This window comes from Carcharodon carcharias, chromosome 8 (assembly GCF_017639515.1).
Source record: "Carcharodon carcharias isolate sCarCar2 chromosome 8, sCarCar2.pri, whole genome shotgun sequence".
Lineage (NCBI taxonomy): Eukaryota > Metazoa > Chordata > Chondrichthyes > Lamniformes > Lamnidae > Carcharodon > Carcharodon carcharias.
In genome coordinates, this window is record NC_054474.1 from 175,990,985 (window position 1) to 176,002,089 (window position 11,105).

Here is an 11,105-nt window from a genome sequence, read left to right on the forward strand (position 1 = left end):
TGTGATACACAGCTTCCTCTAAGCGAAAGTTTAAATATGGCTACTGTGACCATTGATTGGAAAGAAGGACTCTCGCATGCATGCTCAAATAAATCAGCTTAACTCTACTCCCTCTGGACTTCATGGGTAATTGATATATCCAACAACAATTGGCATAGTTGGCAGGATGCTCGTATCAACCTCCAGACAGTGAGTGCATTAATTTTTAGCACCCAGAGTTAGGACAGGCAAACCGGGTGGCTAGATACATGGAAGTATCTAAGAATCTGCACAGAGAACTCAGGATGGAGGCGCAAGTTAGGGGTGGGGGCGCTTGACGTACTAAGCACAGTTGGGTCCAATGCACTGGACGGAGAAAAATAATTAAAGATTCTTAATGTAGCACAGTCTTAAAGGGCACTTGACGAGCTGAGTGCAGGGTACCTTTAAGTAAACATTGGGGAGAATTATCCCCCAGTCGGAGTGGGGGAGGGGGTGTGTGTAAGATTTTAGCCCGCAACTGGGGCTGCGTCACCATTTTACATGGGCAGGCCAATGAAGGCCCACCCAGCATGACGTCTGCCAGGAAGCGCTATGTATTCCCTGTGTGGGGTGTTGGGGGGGGAGGGTGCGGATTGCCTCAGCTGAGAGTGCGCACTCCTCTCCCTGAGGCTAAGTGCTGCCTCAGGGAGATCGGCGCCAAATTTAAAAATGATCAAGGTGCACAGACAAAATTTCCCTGACATGTCCCCTCGTGACACTCACATGAGTTGGGACATGTCCATCACTTTTAATCAAACATTTATTAAATTTTTAAAAACCCTCATGAAACCTCATCCCGCCAGTGGATGAGGTTTGATGCTTTTTCTGAAGCCCGCCAGGGCTCCCAGCCTGTCCACCAACCCTAAGGTTGGATGGGCAGGTCCATTAATTATTTCAATTAGTTTTTAAATGGCCTCAATAGGCCATTGACAGGTCGGCGTGCACACAGCTGATTCGGCTGCACCCCCGCTGACCTGAAAATTGAAATGACGCGGGGTGATGTCGGGAGTTCCGCCCAACGTCATCCCGCATCATTTCACTTGTTGGCGAGCGGGCCCCATCCCCCGCTCACCGACCTAAAGATCCTAGCCATTGGGTATGAAAGGGAGAAGAAAATTGATTCAAGTAGAAAAGCTTTCAGTCATGAAACACTCTGTAGCATAGGGCTGAAATATCCCTCTTCATACAGTGCTGCCTAAATCCTGTCTCTGCCATTTTTTTTCAGAGGAGTTAAACCGAGGTCCTGCCTTAAATTGACCTAAAAAGATCCCATTGCATTAACAGCAACCATTCAAAAGTAATCCATTGGTTGGAAAGGACTTTGTGGAATTCAATAAATATGAAAGGTTCTGCATAAATGCAAATTAATTATTCTGATAACTATTGCTCTTTTTAAAAATGAAATGAAGGATTCTGAATTTATGTTCTTGCCATATGGGCAGTGCAAAGTCCCTTGGCACCAATTCTTGCAGGATACCCTCTTCCCTCTCTAGCAAGAGATTGCAAGCATAGAATTTGGAGGATGGCACACACAATTCACAAGCAGCTACTGGGCACTTGAATGTAAACAGTAACTGGAGGAAAATTAAGCAGCAATGATGAAAGAAAATATGATGATCGGTTGTGATGTGACTAAAGTTTCAAACGCGGGTCGATGTTCCAAAGCGAATCCAGCACATAACTTTGTATTACAGATATAGTTACCCCTCCAGGTTTGAGCTCCTCCATCACCGTTATGTTTGCTGACCCGCTTTGGCTGCCGGTTCACCAGTGCCTCAATTTTAAAACTCATCCTCGCCTCTCCCTATTTGACTATCCTCCAACTCTAACTGTGGATTTGTGAATTTATCTGTCTAAGACTTTGCTTCTAGAATTCCTTAAAGCTTTCCACCTCTCACCTGTGAGATTCTCCGTCAAACTTAGACCTCTTTGACCAAACATTTAGCTGTCCTTTCAACTCTCCTTTTGGCTTGCTGGCAGCTTTTGTTTTACACTCCTGTGACGCACCATGGAATATTTTCCTACATTAAAGTTGCCCTGTTGAAGTAAGTTTTCATTATCCTCTAAAGAAACTGCTAATACTTAATCTAATGTAAATAGCAAATCAGCTTACGATGGAGCAGAAGAAAATCATCCGGGGAAATAGGAGGAAAATTCATTCCAATCTACTGAATCAGATATGATTTGTTGTGCTCTGCTATATCCTTCAGATGCCCATTCTTCATATATCAACTGAAGAATGAATGTTGACTGGCTATTGGAGCAAGAGGGACATCGCAGCTTTGAGTCAATCTTGTCCTTTAACTAAAATGCATGCATACTTTCTAACAAGACTCACTGGAAAGCAATCAGCAGGAAACCTGGCTGATTTATAGATTCCCCTACCTCGAGGTCTATTTTAATTACCCAAAGTCTCCCTGGCTAAGGCTATTTAATTCAGCACAACAGCTTCTATTTATATAGTACTTTTAACATAGTAAACCATTGCTACGTGCTTGACAGGAGCGTTATAAAGCAAAATTTGACGCACAGTCACATTGGTATAATAGGGCAAAAGCTTGGTTAAAAAAGTATGGTTTAAGGAGTCTTTTAAAGTAAAAAAAAGTGGACAGGTTAAGGAGGGAATTCCAGAGTTTGGGCCAAGGCAGCTGAAGTCATGGCCACCAATGGTAGAACGATTAAAATCACGGATCTTCAAGAGGCAAGAATTACCTGCATTCATCTATCAGAAGGAGGAGATTACAGAGATAGGGAGGGATGAGGCCGTGGAGGGATTTGAAATCAAAGGTGTGAATTTTAAAATCAAGGCATACCTTGACCAGGAACTAATATAAGTTAGCACACATGGGTGATGGATGAAGGAAACTTATTAGGAGTAAGGACACAGGAGCAGAGCTTTGTATAACCTCAAGCTTACTAAGGGTAGAATGTGGGAGGCTGGCTGGATGAGTGGAAACCATTTTGGAGGGATTTTCACAACCAGTTTTGAGAAAGATGGGCATGGATTTGGGAGGTGACAACATGCCAAAGTATTTTGGAGAGGAAAGGGAGGGTGGAGATGGGGGTGTTGATGATTTGCAAGAACTGTGGGGTCCAGGGTTGCTTTTTTGAGGAGAGGGATGATTATGGCAGATTTAAAGGAGAGAGGGACAGAACCTAAAGAGAGAACAATTAACTTAATCAGATTTAAGTTGTTAGGTGTTGATGCTGAAAAGGTAGAGACTTATGGTTATGGAAAATCAAGCTCACAACAATTTAGTAACTTTATTGAACAAAACTGCAAAATACAAAGTTCCCTCAATTTCTTGAAACAATGTTTCAGAACACTTACTGTCTTAAGCAGAACAGACTTGAGAGTGTTTTGTTCAAACGGTGGCTTTGCCACTTAAATATCTCACTAGCCTTGACTTAGCCATCAAGTATTACTAGGATTATTGTTCTCTATCCCACTCTATTTGTAAAGATTACCTAGATGTTATGTTTTTACACAAAAAAATGAGGATGAACCCTAACATTAGGTCAAATGCTCAAATTAACTTTGCAACTTCATCAAAGCTACCAATTCACTCTTTAAAGTAATGGTTTTACTGTAAAAGTGACTATTCTGGAAAAAAAAATTGCCTAGCAGTTCAACAACATATGGAACAGCTTAACAGATCTCACCAGCCTATTGTAATTTTCAAGTATAGTGATATGTTACTACGGGGTGGAAGAATTCATAACGTTACATCACAGTACAAGATTTATGGCATATAAATTAACCTATGGTTATATCACTCTTCCTAGCCATAGGGCCAAAGCTACATGACCTTATAGCTCGTATGATTTAGTTTTATTAGGCAAAGTTAGTAGCATTTGAAAACCAAGGTGGGCAGATGGGGTTAAGATACAGATAAATTATTATTGAATGATGAAAAAGATTCAAGGGCTGAATAGATCACTGCTCTTCCTATATTCCTATGATCTACAGCTGTTGTAATTTGCTAAGTAGACCACTGTGAACATAGAATCTATAATTTTCACTCTTCAATATGTTGCAATCCCCGTGGAGACCAATAACTTTTTAAAAAGAGACATTAATTTCCTAGCACCTGGCAGAAAGAATCGCAGGACAAAATTTCATGTTTTAAGACTTTTTCTGTAACAAAAAATATAAAATCAACATCGGCTAAACAATACTTAACAATAAGCAACTAATACATCAAACTACAGAAAAGGTACTTCCCCTCTAACTAACCGAAATACTTTACAGCACATTTTTACTTTATGCCATGCCTCCAGAAGACATGTAGCCTTGAAGTTTAAGTTCCAAACTTCTGCCCTCCCTTCTCCTAGCCACACTGTGATGAGTCTTCCAGTCTTCTTTGAACAAACTCCACTGTTTGTTGAGTATTCCCAAAATGACTTCCAGCAGCAAAGACCACTCCCACTGCTCCTTGGTCCCTAAACCTCCATATATCCCGACTCTTTGGACAGAGAATCAGTCCTCACCAGCAACCTGCTTGGTGGCTAACACAAAATAACAGGCTTTTCCTCTTCTTTTCACAGTGGAAGCTGTTTCTGTCTCCCTCTGTGTCTGAGGCTGTGTCTCTCTCTCTCTATCTAGAAAACCAGCTGCCCCTCTTTTCTGTCAAGTTTTGACTTTATACAAGCTTTCATTACAGATCACTGAGCAGAATTAGGATGATCACACCATACCCCTCTCCAGGACCTTAAGTTAGATGAGCCATTTTAAAACATAACTCTTGCAAAGTTCGGCATTTGTAACAAAAATGATCAAATAATTGGTAGCAGTATTCCATAAAATAAAACCTCCAAAGACACTTCACTTGGTGATTGTCAAATATGTCTTTCTCACATTTTTACCATCTATCCACAGAAAGGATTTTAAGTATGTTTCAAAGTATAATATGTGCGCACAATTTCTAAGACATTGTAACAATAAGTGAATAAAATGCTAATATGTTTAACTTTGATGTTGTTTCCTCATCCATATAAACAGTAAGTAGAACTGCTAGAGTGCTTGTAATGAGATACTCTCACAATGGTGTTAGCTCGAGAATTCCAGGAAATTGATATCAACAACAAAAGAATGGTGATCTATGTTCAAGTTTTCCATATTTTGATGTTCTTATCCTTTTTTGCCAGTAGGTATTACAAGGGCTGGAGATGTTGTTGAAGCAGTCTTGTAAATTACTGCAGTCCATCTTACGGATCATACGGTTAACAGCCCTGGATTGCCAGAGATGGAGGGTTTGGACACTCAGTTCAGTGGCAGAGGCATTGATCAAGCAAACTGCTCCGACCTAGATGTTGCTGAGTTTTTTAAGTTTGGTGACACTCATCCAGTTTAATGTTCTTGACATGAGTCTTGTAGATAGGCTTTGAAGGATTAAAAGGTGAGCCGCTTGTAACAACATATCCAGGCTCTTGCCTGCTCTTGGCATTGCACTCTGGTGTTAAGGTGGCTGGTCTGGTTCAGCTTCTAATCAATGGTGGGCCTTCCGATGCTGATAGTGGGGGATTTGTCAATGGTCGTGCCATTGACGATCAAGGAGAGATGACTAGCCTTTCTCTTGTTCCAGTATTAACCAGCACTTATCAGCCTAAGCCTAGATATTACCCAGATGCTGCTATAAGCTGATGGGGGCTACACCATTATTTGAGGAGTTGTGAATGAAACATTCTGGAATTGTCAGTTCATAGCTACACACATAACCTTTTCCACTGTCAAAAGATCATCTGTGAAGCAGCTGAAGATCATTGGACCAAGAATGTTTCCTGTACTGATGTCCTGGGGCCAGAGATGACTGACTTCCAACAGTCACAATCACCTTTCCTGGTGTATAACTACAGGCATTGCTGGGTTTTCCACTGATTCTCATTTCCCTTAGTTTTCTAATGGCTCCTTGGTGCAATACTTGGTAAAATTCTGCTTCTTGCCTCTCCTCTGGTGTTCAGTTCTTATGCTCGTGTCTACATCAAGGCCAGAATATCGCTGACAGTGTGCAGAGGTGGGCCCGGCATTCCGATACGAGATGATGTCGGGCGTGCATCGTGACGTGATTGTGCGTCATTTAGATATTTTGTTTGGCGGGCGCATGCTGGGGGCAGCTGTGCGCCCGCCGAACTGTCAAAGGCCTACTGAGGTCATTCGGAAACTAATTAAACTCATTAACAGCTCTGCCCGTCCAACCTTGAGGTTGGAGAGCAGGCAAAGAGCCCAAGCGGCCTCTGTGTTTTTCATCCACGGGCGGGGTGAGCTTTCCTGAAAGTTTAATAAAATTGTTAAATAACATTTGCGGGATGCACAAACATGTCCCAGCTCATGTGACACTGTCACAATGTGGGACCATGTTTAAATAATTTTTCAGATCGTTTATTCAAAATTTGTACAATCAAGCATCTCCGCATTTCAGGGAGATCCTGTGTTCTTTTGCGAAACAGCGCAGGCCCCAACTCTCCTTCCTCCCCCCACCCCCACCGGTCGTGCTGAGCGCCACCAGCCCTCTGTCACACTCGGCGGGCCTTAATTGGCCCACGCACATTAAATGGCAGCGCGCAGCCAATTGCAGGCAGCGATCGGCTCCGTGCCCGGCCCCACCTGCTCCCACCCAGCCTGCCCGACACAGGTAAGTCTATGACCCAAGGCTTTGATGGACTCAGGAGTCTAACTGAGATGGCCTGTGCCAAGTTGACAGTTCTCAATGAAAATATCCAGAGAGGTTAAGAGGCCAGAGGGACAGATCCAGGTGAACAATGGAGACAGGTAATAAGGTCCATTGTGCAAGGGCAGGAATCCTGCCAAAGAATTGGGCATGGAGGCAAAGGCAACAGAAGAAAAGCTCAGCGTTGTGCCAAGCTTGAAATTCATTGAGATGGGAGTGTAAGGGGATGAAGGGTCAGAAGTTATCATGAATCCACAGCAAGGAGTGACATTTGAAGAAAGGATGGTGTCAATAAAGCTCAAGGAACAGCAGCTCAGCTTTTGACTGGGCACTTTACTGCCTTCTGGATTCATCACTGAGTTCAACAATCTTAGATCATAACCTCTGCCCCCATTTTGTTCTTTGTTTCTTTGCTGGTTTGTCTCTCATTTCTTTCACTTTGCATTCTATTCCCTTTGATCGTGCACCATGTAAGCTTTTCTCATTCAATCTTTCCTGCCCTTCACCCTATCACAGTCTATTCCTTTTGTTTTCCTTCCCAACCTCCCCATTTCACTTGCCCAGAACTTATTACATTTCTAACTTTTCCTGGTTCTGATACAAGGTCACAGGCCTGAAACATTAATTCTAGTTCTCTCTCCAACAATGTGTGCGTTTATTGGTGAGTGGGTGTTGCTTGATTATGCTACCAGTGACCCTTCTAACTCTTTAGTGATGTTTGTGAGGATGCTGATAGGGCATTAATTGGTGGGATTAGATTTGTTCTGATTTTTGTGGATACTGCATATTTGGACAGTTTTCTATGTTGTCTGATGGATGCCAATGTTATAGCAGTACTGGAACAGCTCTGCCAGGGGAGCTCTTTAGGTCTTGAGCTGCCTCCCCCATCCCCACCCCCTTTCTGTTTCCCCCTTCCTTTTGTTTTTTTTCCAATAAATTATATAGATTTTTCTTTTCCCACCTATTTCCATTATTTTTAAATATTTTAAAATCTTTTATGCTCCCTCCACCCCCACTAGAGCTATACCTTGAGTGCCATACCATCCATTCTTAATTAGCACATTCGTTTAGATAATATCACCAACTTTAACACCTATGTGTTCTTTTGTTCTATTGTTGGTGACATCTTTTGATGATCTGCTTCTATCACTGCTTGTTTGTCCCTACAACCATACCACCCCCTCCACTTCTCTCTCTCTCTATCTCTCTCTCTCTCTGTCTCTCCACACCCACCCCCCCCCACACCCCCAACACACCTTAAACCAGCTTATATTTTAACTCTTTCTTAGACTCGAACTCAAGTTCTGTTGAAGGGTCATGAGGACTTGAAATGTCAACTCTTTTCTTCTCCGCCGATGCTGCCAGACCTGCTGAGTTTTTCCAGGTAATTCTGTTTTTGTTTTGGATTTCCAGCATCTGCAGTTTTTTTGTTTTTATCTCTGTGTTTAATTGACTGCCACTGCTCTTCAAGAAATGCCTACCTCCTTGAAGAAGTTCTGTTCTTTTCTGCGACAAGATTTCCGTATCTCTCTTTTGCCTTGTTCACCTTCATTGCTTCCCATTTCCCTCCTGGTGTTTGACAAGGTGTTTACTAAAACCCGCTTTCACAGCCATATCTCCTTTCTCAGTGACTGTCTCCGTCTCCGACTTACCCCACGTGGATTTCAACTGAAATTCCACCCCTCATGTTTCGAACCCACCCAGGATTACAGGTATCTCCGGGACATAAAACGTTTCTCGGACTGCTGTTCCCGTCACATTCTGAAATCCACACTCAGTGCCATGCGCCTCCATATGAACACACTCGACCTCTCCCTCCAGCAGCACCGCCTCACCCTTTTTCAAAGCTGCGCGTGCCCCCAGTTTCATTTTATTCTTCGTCTCATCCGATGCCTCAACAAGAAAATTTTTCTCTTTCTCTCAAGTGCTAAGGAACGCAAGATCCAACAACTCATCGACACCAACACCCATCTAGGACCCTCCACCCCTGCCTGTCCCTCCGTCCCCACTCCATCTTCCAATCCCAGCCCCAGCCGTGTATTCACTATACCCCCTGACCTTCCCCTCTCCGATGCTGAACGTTCAGTGCTCAGCAAAGGACTTAGTTTCATACCCTTACGCCCTCACCTCAATGAATTTCGGGCTCGGCACGATGCTGAACTCTTCTTCCGCCGTCTTCGTCTCCGGGCTCACTTCTTTGGGCGGGAGTCCTCTCCCCATTCAACGGATCCTTTCACCCACCTCCAATATTCTCCCTCCACCTGGACCCCTCCCTCTGGATTCTTACCTTCTCTTGATCTTTTCATTGAGAACTGTCGGCGCGACATTAGTCATCTCAATTTCTCTGCTCCTCTCACCCATTCTAACCTGTCTTTCTCTGAACTTACTGCACTCCGTTCTCTCAGGTCCAACCCTGACATTGTCATCAAACCCGCTGACAAGGGTGGTGCTGTTGTTGTCTGGCACACTGACCTCTACCTCACGGAGGCTGAGCGTCAACTCGCAGACACTTCCTCCTACCTCTCCCTGGACCATGACCCCACCACTGAACATCAAGCCATTGTTTCCAGGACTGTCACTGACCTCATCTCCTCTGGGGATCTTCCTCCCACAGCTTCCAACCTGATAGTCGCCCAACCTCGGACGGCCCGCTTCTACCTCCTACCCAAAATCCACAAACAGAACTGCCCCGGTAGACAGATCGTGTCAGCTTGCTCCTGCCCCACAGAACTCATTTCTCATTATCTTGACTCCCTTCTCTCTCCCCTTGTCCAGTCCCTTCCCACCTACATCCGTGATTCCTCTGACACCTTACGTCACATCAACAATTTCCAGTTCACTGGCCCCAACCGCTTCTTCTTCACCATGGACATCCAATCCCTCTACACCTCCATCCCCCACCAGGATGGTCTGAGGGCCCTTAGCTTCTTCCTCGAACAGAGGCCCGAACAATCCCCATCCACCACTACTCTCCTCCGTCTGGCTGAACTTGTTCTCACGCTGAACAATTTCTCCTTCAACTCCTCTCACTTCCTCCAAATAAAAGGTGTGACTATGGGTACCCGCATGGGCCCCAGCTATGCCTGTCTCTTTATGGGGTATGTGGAACATTCCTTGTTCCAGTACTACTCCGGCCCCCTTCCACAACTCTTTCTCCGGTACATCGATGATTACTTCGGTGCTGCTTCGTGCTCTCGTCGGGACTTGGAAAAATTTATTAATTTTGCTTCCAATCTCCACCCCTCCATCATTTTCACGTGGTCCATCTCTGACACTTCCCTTCCCTTCCTTGACCTCTCTGTCTCAATCTCTGGTGATAGACTGTCCACCAATATCCATTACAAACCCACCGACTCCCACAGCTACCTCGACTACAGCTCCTCACACCCCGCTCCCTGTAAGGACTCCATCCCATTCTCTCAGTTCCTTTGCCTCCATCGCACCTGTTCCGATGATGCTACATTCAAAAACAGTTCCTCTGACATGTCCTCCTTCTTCCTTAACCAAGGTTTTCCACCCACGGTCGTTGACAGGGCCCTCAACCGTGTCCGGCCCATCTCCTGCGCATCCGCCCTCATGCCTTCTCCTCCCTCCCAGAAACATGATAGGGTCCCCCTTGTCCTCACTTATCACCCCACCAGCCTCCGCATTCAAAGGATCATCCTCCGCCATTTCCGCCAACTCCAACATGATGCCACCACCAAACACATCTTCCCTTCACCCCCCCATCGGCATTCCGTAGGGATCGCTCCCTCCGGGACACCCTGGTCCACTCCTCCATCACCCCCTACTCCTCAACCCCCTCCTATGGCACCACCCCATGCCCACGCAAAAGATGCAACACCTGCCCCTTCACTTCCTCTCTCCTCACCGTCCAAGGGCCCAAACACTCCTTTCAAGTGAAGCAGCATTTCACTTGCATTTCCCCCAACTTAGTCTACTGCATTCGTTGCTCCCAATGTGGTCTCCTCTATATTGGAGAGACCAAACGTAAACTGGGCAACCGCTTTGCAGAACACCTGCGGTCTGTCTGCAAGAATGACCCAAACCTCCCTGTCGCTTGCCATTTTAACACTCCACCCTGCTCTCTTGCCCACATGTCTGTCCTTGGCTTGCTGCATTGTTCCAGTGAAGCCCAACGCAAACTGGAGGAACAGCACCTCATCTTCCGACTAGGCACTTTACAGCCTTCTGGACTGAATATTGAATTCAACAACTTTAGGTCTTGAACTCCCTCCTCCATCCCCACCCCCTTTCTGTTTCCCCCTTCCTTTTGTTTTTTTTCCAATAAATTATATAGATTTTTCTTTTCCCACCTATTTCCATTATTTTTAAATACTTAAAAATCTTTTATGCTCTCCCCACCCTCACTAGAGCTATACCTTGAGTACCCTACCATCCATTCTTAATTAGCAC